General features: G+C 23.1%; 1 long non-coding RNA gene across 1 annotated transcript in view; it reads right to left on the bottom strand.

The window, feature by feature from the left end:
• The window catches only part of LOC132930890 (uncharacterized), a 52,812-nt gene extending 45,188 nt beyond the window's left edge, over nucleotides 1-7,624 (bottom strand). Inside the window, exons 1-2 of the long non-coding RNA XR_009662294.1 lie at nucleotides 7,412-7,624; nucleotides 7,199-7,292 (exon numbers count right to left, since the gene is read on the bottom strand). This is a non-coding gene — a long non-coding RNA (uncharacterized LOC132930890). The remainder of the gene's footprint in view (nucleotides 1-7,198; nucleotides 7,293-7,411) is intronic.
• Nucleotides 7,625-12,799: the final 5,175 nt, after the last annotated feature.

Genomic DNA, 12,799 nt, shown 5'->3' with positions numbered 1-12,799 from the left:
TAGTTAAGGTAGACTTCAGCTTTGAAAATATAAAATAAAAGTTTAATATCATTGTTGGAAATATAGACAGATCGTAAATTCTATAATAAATTGTTCACTCTCAATACAAATGTAAATTATAATTCCTCATTTTATTTTAATATTATCGTTTGTGTTGACAATTGAGACAATTGAGTTTGCCTAAGGCTAATAATTTCAGCTGTTCCATGACTAAAGACAACAGGTGTAATAATCATATAATACAATATTAATTAACAGATTATTTAATTTTTAATACGTGTTCTATAGTTCGGTAGGAATATATTCATTAAAATAATACTATGTAAAAATTATGATTTGTTTCTTATAGGTGAAATATACAGTTATTATTTTTTTAGATAGTAAATAGAAAATTAATATTTCAATTCAAAAACGAAAACTTAAATTTGATAAAAATTAAAATGTATTATTTTTTAGGTTTAAATATACTTACTTATATTACATGATAATATATTACATATGTATTATATAATAATAAACATATTATACCTAAACAAAAATAGTTATATTTGTATTTATATATGAATATAAATACGAAAATATAAATTATAACTTTAATATAGTGACTTATAAGTAGTAATAAATAATTATTATTACAATTATTTTCAACCTAACGTCCTAATATCATAAAATAATAAATATATTTAATATAGGTATTTAATACTTATAAATTATATTTATATTTCTAATCAAATAACCGTTACAATTAAATTATGTACATGGATGATTATTTTCCTTTAATTTAAATAAATTATTTATAAACAAAATGCATATTAAAAATTAAATGTAAATAGTTATTTGAAGAACTTTTTGTATTGTTTACACGTGTAAAATTACAATAACAAATTATTCGAATAATAATGCATTATTGAAAATTAAGTATTTATGAAATAAACTTAAAGCGACAGAGATTTCATAAAAAATAACGAATCCGCATTAATTTTTCAAACAAAAATCAAACACTACCATATATAGATTAGGTACGTACAAATAAATAAACGTATCATTTTAAACATGAAGTGTAAACAATTGAAATGGTTACTCTTATATATAATAACTTCCTATATAATATAATAATCTAATTAAAATTACAAGTAAAACAAATGCATATAAGTATCATATATATTATATATAATAAATATTATAGGTATAATATTGTTATTTATTTGTGCGCGTATCGAATTTATATTGTATATATTATAGGTATATATTGTTTATTATATATTTCAAGTAAAGGTATCTATACAATTTCAAAATACAATTCTGCATAAAATATTTTATTCTATAATTTAATACTAACTGTCTTTGACGTTTGAAATTTAAATATATTTATCATTTAATAATTTAAATAAATTGCTATATTAAATTTGTTTTCCATATTTTGGAATATTCTTGGTCGGATAAAATGAACGGATTGTAAATATTCCGTTGTTATTTTTTCATTATTATTTTTATATTTTTAATTTTGAATAATTTATACTGTAATAAAAACCGTATATTAATGTAAACGACCCGATCGTTGAACTCCAAACATGATATAAAACCATGGCAATATTTCGTTACTTTATGTTTTATAACAGTTTACTAGTGTCCTCTAAATAAAACTATATCTTTTGATTTTATTAAATATTATGTCATCATATTTTTACTAAAAAAATAACATTACGGCAATCGAAGTCAATATTTTAAAAACATTTTTGGGGTGGACAGTTTTAAAATTGTTCATGTATTTTATTTATATATTAAAACTAATAATAATAATATATGGGGATGGTTAGTATACCATTAAATAATACATAATTCATAATATTATATAATATTCAGAATGTTGTTATTGTTGTATAGATTAAATCTTCAAATATACATAATAATACCATGCGTTGTCAGGTAATGTGCTTAATAATATATATAGTATGTAATTATTATTTCATTTTGAATGATACAAGCAACTAAAAAAAATAAAAAAATAATCTAAGGTTACAGTCACAGAGACCAAATACCTACCTATATTTCTTCCCGACATAATATTATAGAGTTGTGTTATACCTATTTATTGTGATATTGAAAGTAACTTCAAATGAATTTGAATAGCGTTTATAAAAGTTGCGATTTGCATTGAATTAATGAGTAAACATTTCAAAATGTATTTAGTGATGAAAACGATATTATAAGTACCTAATTTGTGGTTAGTAATTAATTACCCATGTATACAAATTGTAAGTCTTGAGATTATTAGTAAATATCCAAAACGATCAATTACGTTACATTAAAATACGTAGAACAAGTTATAAAAATAATAATATTAATATTCGTTATTGTATATTTGTAATAATCAGTAAAAAATTTTAAAAATTTAAAGTACAATTTATTTCATGGATATAATTCAAACTATAAATTTATTCAAAATTAATTTGAATCATAATTTTAAGCCAAGGTTCTAACCTCTAATTTATAAATGAGAATACTTATAATTACTTTAAATTAGAATACATGTATAGTTTAACCTATACTTAATCTATTAATAAAATGTCGAGCCTAAAAGTAAAAATTTAGTGTATAATATTTTTTACAAGCATTCTTTCTACTTAAAATAGGAGATCACTAAATTATGCACGAAAAAAAAATATTAAAGTAAAACCAATAAATTTTGTTTGCTATTTTTTTTTTTTTTTTTTTGCTTCACTCAGAATCTAAAATAGGTAATCTAAGTATTGTTTTAATAAGTAATCGAATAAATAACAATGGCATTGGTATGCAACATAGAAAAAACGTTATAAATGTTCTTAAACAATATATATATATATATATATTTATATAATAAATAATAATTATTATGAGAATTAAATATTTAATGTATAAACAAATAATTTATAGAAATTTAATACCTATGATGCATTTATATTCTGAATATTTTTATAGATTCTATAAGTATAAATAAATGTTATAAATAGCAAACATTCAGATGAGTCCTCTCATAGAGTCTTATTTTTTATTGTAATATTCATAATTCATATACTCATAAAAGTCACTTAAAAATTGAAATATCGTAAAATTCCATAGTACAAATAATGCACCTATATTTACTTTTAAGTTTGATAATAGGTTAATTCACTCTAATATTAAAGCTAACAACAAAAGTTCGTACTACTGGACCAAAATTATTATGTTATAATATAAGTTTGTAAAATGGAAATACACGTTGTGCTGATGTGGCGTCATCTTAATAAAATAATTTTTTCGCCAAACTAATTAGTCGAAAAAAAAGTTAATTGAGGCATTCAAACACAAGATATACAGCACCATATACGATATACTATATGCATTAGCATGCCTACATAAAAACTAAAGTGTAGCCAATGTACTTTTATTATATTTGTTAGATAAACTATAATATTATGTATTTGAAAATCAGAAAATTAGAAAATACAGGAATATATAGTTATATATAAAATACAATATTTCAATTTGGTCGCAGTTATCAATTTCCTTAAAATATATCAGGTGATATCAGGATGTTCAATCTCATTTTTACACAAAATTATTAATATCCAGAATTATTTTCCGATCGGCGTATTACAATTTAAATTATTTATTTTCGCCGTCTGGGTTTTGGATTGGATAAGGGTACGAGTTCAGTTCAATTTAAATCAAAGAAGGAAATTAGAATCAAGAGGAGGGACGTATACGTTGATCAAAAAATACAGTTTTGGGGTATGGAAACCGTCCAATGATGGCACAGGTTTATTGGAAATATATAACCTCATCTTAACCATTGCAGGGAATTTTCCCTGTAGGAAAATAAACAATTTTTACACGGAAGTTCACGCATTGCTTGTCGTTGCATTTCCTTTCTCATGCCAGGAGAAAATTGAAAATATTTATGATTTTTAATTAAATACTAGCATAGCTTACATGCGATTTCATTATAAATACATTATTATATGAATGTATTCGTATGTACGTTTAAATTCAGGATAAACATTATCTAATAACATATACTAAGTATATTAATGATATATTTTTAGTTATGTACGATATGTTATATAGTTTATTACATTTTTTGTTCAATAGTTGTACATACTGATAATAAATAAATCTTATAGATCACACAAATCACGGAAAACATATATTATTTTATAAAAGATACTAACTTTCATTTTGAGAAATAGTTTTCAATTAGCTAAGTATAAATGTTGAAAATATTTAAACTAAATCATAATAATAAAAAGTATAGAATAATATATGAACACGGATTGTTATTCAACAAAAAAATGTAAATGTATAGTATCTTTCAACATTAATAAATTATAATATTTAATGTTATCGATTTCACGAACAAAAGTATCATTTATATCCTTCAATATAATATCAAGATAACATATATTTATTATTGGTATTCAATGAATTTTGTCTTCATATTTTAACAATAGTATAAATAATCCAGAATAAAAAATGAGGTACAAGAGTTGGATGGATTACTGAGGCGAAGATTTTTAAAATGCAATTATAAATTATTAAATTCAAATAACAAATATTAACAGGATTCAAACTTTGTCAATATTTTATTATAAAAATGGGCGCTTACCTTTACAATTTTTACAAAATATACTGTGGAATTAAAAAGTTAAATATTTGTGTTCAATTTCTAATCTACAGAACATTTTTTTTTAATAGTATTATTAAATATTTTATCGATTTATTTACTGAAAAAAACTATATAATATTTTTAAATTGATGAATATTGTTTTATACGCTAATACAGAAAATCTTAAATTGGACATGAACACCAATCTGAAATTTCAATACCCTCAATTATTGGAACAAAAAAATTATACTAATGTAGCTATCAATAATATAAAAATAATATATTAATACCTACATAATTCAAGAATATAATATTATTTTTTAATCGATAAAATTAACATAAGTTAAAAATATTAACCCAAATATGAAAACTGTACGCAATAATTTTCAATAATTTTTGTTTAATAGAAATAACAATTTAATACTCTTTTATGATCAATAATATTAGTATGAAATATTATTGTAATAGATACCGAAAAAAAAACGATGACTATTGCCAGTATTAAATTTAATTAGTAATAATAATAATATAAGCCTAAACAAATTATAAGATATTATCATTTTAGGTAAATTAATGTTTATGTACCATAAATATTGCAACTATGCCCACAGATATAAACATGCATTTTTAATGTTTATATGTATATAAAATATATACAAATTACTAATTGGACATGAAGTAAATACTATATACCTACTTGCACGTATAACGCGTGAAAAACTGACAGCGATGCTATAACCATATTTGTTAATTATTAAGAAGATGTCACACCAAAATTTGTTATTTTAATCTCTCAGGGGCCCTATATTCTTGTAAGCATACCTGCACTATATACGAATATACGTTCGCCATTTATATTTATATTTCAAGGTTCATTTACGAATATTATTCCTATGGTTTTCACAAATAAAGGCTTATAGACGCCATAACATATACTAACAGAATCGTACTATAGTCCTACAACACGTCATTTATATAAATTACAATTTATTAACCTGTTATAATAATTAAAACCGAGAAATCTTTTATGCTAGTATTGATTTTTTTGTTACTAGAACATAATGTTAGTTGAATCTTGAGTATCTAATATAAAATTACTGGTATAAAATACCCAAATTACATGATAAATATTCTATTTCAATATCATGTTAAACTAAGCTCATGGCAGTAGTCAATTTTTAAAGGTTATAACTTATAACTATATAGAATATAATATACAAATCACTAATTGGACATGAAATAAAAATTACACAGGTACCTTACTTACACGTATAACACGCGAACAACTTACAGCAATAAGTTTATGAATTATTAAGAAATATTTTGAATAAATACAAACATTTCGATTTCAAAAAATATAGGTATATCTCATGTCTGTTACTGACAGTAAGGTTATTCGATACTTGATAGAAAAAACTATATTAGCTAGGATAGTATGAAATTAAATCTTATTTGATATTGCGAAAAACTCATACTTAGTATTTTATTTTTATCCTCTAACTTATTCATATTTATTTTGTGATTTTTCTATAACCGTTAAGCTGTTAAATTAATTTACAATAAAATTGTCCAATTATATTTTATTTTTGCTTCCATTCACCGAAACATAATAAAAGTGAAACACTTATTTCTTAATACATATAATATTTGTGCAACTATTATAAGAATTCGATAAGATTTCACCACAGTTCAACGGTGGCCGGGTGACTTGAAAAATGTATTTACATAATATTCTATGAAATGTAGTAGATCATTACACCATGAACATTCCATGATTATACTCGGGTAACGTAAAAATTCTGATTTTCGAACAATGAATCAATCCCGTTTTGTCAGTCTCATGACTTACGAGGACCTCTGTAGCTTTGTATTCTATATTTATAAATATCGATTCAATAATATTATCAAATTGAAGTCCAGATGTGTTGTCGGTTTATGCTTTATGCTAAGTTCTTTTAGTAAAATTTCTAATAACGCTTTCAGATATATTAGTATATATACAACGTATCGTTTTAGCTTGTTCCGTGGTTTATGTAATCCTATATCTAAAAAAATAATATTTTCGTATAGCGAAATTAAGCTATTATACTTATTATTGTTTATTACCTACGCAGAGTATTAGATGTCAAAGTAATACATTTTGACGATGAACTGATGATAAATTGTTTCATAGATTATTAATTAGCAATAAATAAACCTTATTATAGGTAAATACCTACTATTTATAGTATATATTGAATATCTATATATTTTAAGTACGATTAATTTAAATGTCTTTAAAAAAAAAATTTAAGTATATAGTAAAATCTTTTATTTTAAAATTTTCTTTAAATTAATTGTGTGCATTGTTATTTGTTATAACTTATAATGTTATGAGTTTATGACTTATGACTTATGACTATAAGTAAACCAATATATAAATATAAGTATGACAAATATAGGTAAATAGATAATTGGAATTTAATGTAAAGAATTTAATTACTGGTTAATAATCACGTAGTCGATGCCTTAAATAATTGTCGTGTCACATGAAGTTATAAAAACCAATAAAAATAAATAAATGTTATGACTTACCTGCTTGCTACCCAGGGCCTGATTTACCAATTCGTGGGCCCTGTACAATTTACAACTTTGGGCCCCAAATTGCCCATCTTTATTTTCTTCAAAGCTAAAATAAAAATGTACGCATAATATATTTTTAAACTAATGCTGTAAGTATCTTATTAGTATATGAGTAGTTGGATCATAGAAGAGTATGACTTCATATTGTTATTAAAAATGTATTACCTGGCGATTGTGCGCTAGTAGATAAATTAGTTCTAAATGTAAATTTATCCAAACTACCGTGTAATTTTTTTGTTTCTTGATCTCGTTTATATTTTAATTTTCTCTTCATTAAACCACTTAAATATTATTTTGATATTTTAAATTATTAAAAATAATTCACAAACGACTAATAAATATACAATAAACATGATTGACGTAAATCGCAGGACTGAATACACCACGCAACTACGCAAAACAACGTATTACGATTATTAGTTATATATTATTATATTATTATTATATAATATTACGACGATAATAACGACAATGAAATTTTGTTATCGTCAATGCTGACTAAAACCGTCGTTTTCGAGAAATCCCCATTGGCCATTATACTATATACATACTGTATAACCCACCAAAATATCCAAGTAAAATTGTGTTTTCTCAAAATATTGTGATAAAACGATACCTATATAATTAATTTTATATGACTGAAGTCGGTGGGCCCCTCTTACAAGTGGGCCCAGTGCAAATGTCCCATTTGTCCTTGCATAAATATGGCCTTGTAATGCTACCCTTAGTTGCAGTCTACTGAATAACCGTTATCTCAACTAGCAAACTACGCTTTTTAGTGCTGTGTGATCTTATGCATATATGTAATGCATTCTTATATAATTTTCAATTTTTGATTATTAATACGAATTTGCTTATTTATTTGATGTGTGATACAATTAACAAATATTAGTAGATAAATGAAATTAATTTGGATTTCAAATTGCATATAATGTCTACCCATTTTATGGGTGTAGAAAAATGACGAAGCCAATATTTAAAGTAGATACTCATAACTCGTAATAAAAAAAATAAAAAAAATACGATGTCGAAATATTATTTTACATTATTTATCTTTTATTTATTTTAAACGTGATATATACCATATTAAAAAGTACAATTATTTGGATGAATATAATTTTAAGTTGTACGCTGTCTTAACAACTATTATAAACACCAGTCACCAACTATAGAAATTTTATGCGTTCCTATGCACTTAGTGTTGAGTTTGATGATAATTTCATTATATAATGAAATAATATTTCTACCTATAAATTTTCATAATTGTCACTGATGTCGGTCATCAAAACAGTTCAAGAATATTTTTTGTTTTTTTGTCGACAAATTGATTGTCATCGGTTAAAATTTATGAAACACCATAGAATTTTGTCGTATTAATACAAAAACTGAAGTCTGATGTATTTATGAGTTCTAAAGTATTTGTTCGATAAGAAGTTGATTTTTCATTAGATATTTAATTTCCTAAGCGAAATATATGATGGTTAACAATTTAAATTAGAGTAAAAGTTTCAGCTCTAATTTTTTTTTCGTTTTTTTTTCATATTTACTGACTATGTTATTTGATTTTCGGTTAGTTAAGAATGGTAAGATTATAATATACTTCTATAATTTATAGTCTTGTTATTATTGTATCTATATCATAATATACTGTTGATTGTATTTTGCTTTTAATTGACACTTGTTTTCATATTTAGTAATACCTGCCTTGGTTGACTATGAATGACAACAAAAAACGAAAATTGCAACGCCACTATCATAGAAATATTTTTTTTTAATGCATGTCTGTTGTACAAGTTGGTTATTTGTTGACGATTAAAAATAATTTCACGAAGGCTTAAATTTGTGGATTGTTTTCGTTAGTTCTTTGTATTACGTCCAGTTGTAAAACAAATAATATGTATATAGGTTTCAAAGAATTATTGATTGTCGACATAATAATTAATAAATAATGATTGTAATCTTATTTTTGTATTATATAATGTGTTTGTTTAAATCAATTTTATTATTTATTTATAAATTATGGTTAATGTCATCGATCATTTATAATAATTTGGTTATATTATGTAGATATTTTAGTCCAATTACTCATTAGTTATACATTTAAGAAAATATTTATATAGATAGATGGAATAGAATAACCAAAGTTATTTGAAGACGTTTTTCTACTTATTTTGTAATAGACATTTTAGTTTTAGACACTGTAATTTCTTATAGTCTACGAATATTTGCCAACATTATAGGTACCTATTATCTACAACAGAATATAACAATATACTTGTATATTATATTTAATATATAACTATATTATTTAAAAATGGGATAAAAATATGAATGTGATAAAATACACTATTTAACATTAAATATTGTAAGAATAACAAAATAATATTATTCAAGTAATGTTCCATTCAAAATATATGAACTATGACATGACACATTCTACAGGCAAGTCAAAAAATTGTGTTTTGAAAATAATCATAATATAATTTAATTCAGGTTTGATGTTGTTTTATATTTGTCTAATCAATAACCATACAATACAAAGCGAATATGACCGGACGACTTATATCTAAGTATGTATAGGTATAATATGTTACGTACTGTTTCAGAATAATTATAATAATTTTAACTATAAGTATACAGACATGTATTAGGCAGATGTTATTTGTATTAATATTCGCATAACCATTGTACATTTCTATCTATTTAATATATAAATAAATAATATTGCTAGTAATTGAATTATATAAATTATTCATAATTTATAATTTATGTTTATATTTGTATTCCGTAATCGTATTAATTAAACTGTTCGTATTAGTATTTAAACGCAGTTTCACAGTAATTCATAATAATATAACGTAAACTATATCTATTACCTACCTACTAGAAATGTCAATAAAAGTTACATCGTTCTCGATGTCACATACTCGGTAATAAAAATAATATATATTTTCTTACTATACGGTCGAATACTGTTATACTGTTTTAATAACAGTAATAATAATAAACTGCAATAGGAAATTTAAATAAATAGCAATGAGGTTTTAAAATAAAATGACTAATGAATTGATGAAAAACAAATGTGAATAATAACAGTTATGAGTTTATGACTAACACAACTAATATGTACATTTATAATTATAATTATTCTTGGAAAATAACTCGTAAAATATTACACGTAAATGTAATTAAATTATAATATTGTTATACAGTAGGTAGTTGTAAGTTGTAACTAGTAAAAACTAAGAACATTAATTTTGTTTTTTTTTTTTCAAATTTCAACCTACTTAAAATACATTTTTAGTTTATTCATTCATAATACGAAATATCATTAATTGGTTTAAAAGTTAAACTTGCACCGTTGCACGTGTTAAAATAAACAAAAACATAATTATTCCTTCGGTTCGTAAAATGGTTATGCCAAGATTACGTTTTTGATTATTTGCCCAATAAAACTCATTTAGCTATTATATAAGTAGAATTATAATAATTACATTTACTTCCAAGTGCCGTATATATTTTATAAATAACTCTGAAACATAACATTTTGGTATGTAAGTGTATAACAGCCATAGGTCTGAAACACTCGAATTCATCATCAAGCAGCCGAAATAATATACAAGATTAAAATAACTATACTGATATTAGGCTGCCATCCTATTATGAAACAAAATTGCATATTGTTACTGTAACCAACCTATACCTTACACAATGAATACATTTTTGCTAAAAATAATATCAATACAATATCTAAATTTAATTACAATATAAACGATCTGCCTATATAGTATATACCAGTTGTTATCAAAACTAACGCACATAGAGAAAATATAGTACATATTGAACATTCTAATATTTATTGAACATTTCAGAAAACAAGAGAATTTTTTATTTTTTATTAAAATACTTTTTATATAATATATAAATTTTTAGGTTAAGTTTGGCCGATATTAAATTCTCAATTATATAATTATAATTTATGTACAAAAATAATTAATTAAAAACATTTTTAATTTTAATCAATAAAATTGTAATAAAAAAAATAATGTATTAATACAATAAATTGTTACTTTTAAATTTGTTTTTATTAGCTATTATAGCTCTACCGTTAATAATTCGAATTTTTTTTTTAATTATAACTGTAAAATATAAATGCCTATACCTATACTTAGTTCAATGATAAATATTTGTATACACACTACACAATTGTATATGTTGTTGCATACGATACATATGTGAATTAAGCGACAATTCGATGTTTTTACAATATTTCATTTTCAATACAATTATTAATAATATTCATACGATGAAGGTAATAAGACCTTAAAACCAAATCTACCGAATGATTATTTTTAGTACTGAGCTAATATTTATAGCGGAACACCCCTGCGTGTAGGTGCTACCACTTCAATCCTCTCAATTAACTTTTAAATATTGATAACTATAAATAATTACTATTTGAAAACTTTTATTTATATAAATCAAAATTTTCAGATAAATATTTTGCTTCAAAATAAGAAACGAAAAAAAAAAACAAGGAAGTCACTCTACTGTATAATAACTGTTGAGTAAGAGGTGCATTCATTGATTAGGTCATCGCCGCGCCGTGATGGATGTGGTAGTTCAATGATAAATTATATTACATACGAAAAATGATTCTAAGCGGTGTAGATACCTATGTCTATGTCATTCTATTTATATATTTCTGACTTTCTGAGAATATTTCATTATATATTTATATTTTATATTGCTATTAGTAATTTATTTTTCTATACATAATAGTAATAATATGGCCACTGGGTAGGTTTAACAAGATATTGCCAAAAACGAATCGGTATGCGATTTATATTATAAATTATAATATAGTAAATATTATATTACTAAAGTTATTTATATTAGTATTACTAGCTGTTCTTAACTCATAAGTTAATACCGTTTATGGTAGTATAGTCCGATGTGAATAGGCTAGTGGTATAAATAACTTCAAAAGAATCTAAATATTTTGAAAATGACATCGTGTAAGGTAAATAATCATAAACGTAATGACAAATAGTCCCTACGGATAATTTTTTTATTAACAACAAAATTATTATTTATTATTTTTCACTTAAGTATCGAATTTCGTTCAAATTTTAAATTTAAATGTTAACATGAAAAATCATACAGATATATTTTTTTTAGTTTTAATATGATCTACTTTAGGAAAATCTTATGTTAAATTAGCTAGGTATATATTATATTACATTAGCCATAGCAAAAAAAAATTAACATATAATACATTTTTACTATATAAACGAATTTGAAAATTTTATCTTCAAATATTTTTTAAATATTATAAGTACACTTGTTTTAAAAATTCAAAATTTTTTGGATGAGATACATTTATAGAAAAATACTTAAAACAAATCGTAAATTTAAAATGCTCCTAAACCGTTCAAAATGTGTCTAAATATTTTAAAATTTTCTTTGTGTATTGTAAACAAAAATTTATGAAATGATAAAATGTTAAATTTTTTAAATTTACCTATATTTATAAATATAACTATGGCAAAA

Source organism: Rhopalosiphum padi, chromosome 4, assembly GCF_020882245.1.
Source record: "Rhopalosiphum padi isolate XX-2018 chromosome 4, ASM2088224v1, whole genome shotgun sequence".
Taxonomy (NCBI): Eukaryota; Metazoa; Arthropoda; class Insecta; order Hemiptera; family Aphididae; genus Rhopalosiphum; species Rhopalosiphum padi.
Note: the sequence above shows the minus strand (reverse complement) of the source record. Positions and strands in the feature narration are given on the sequence as shown.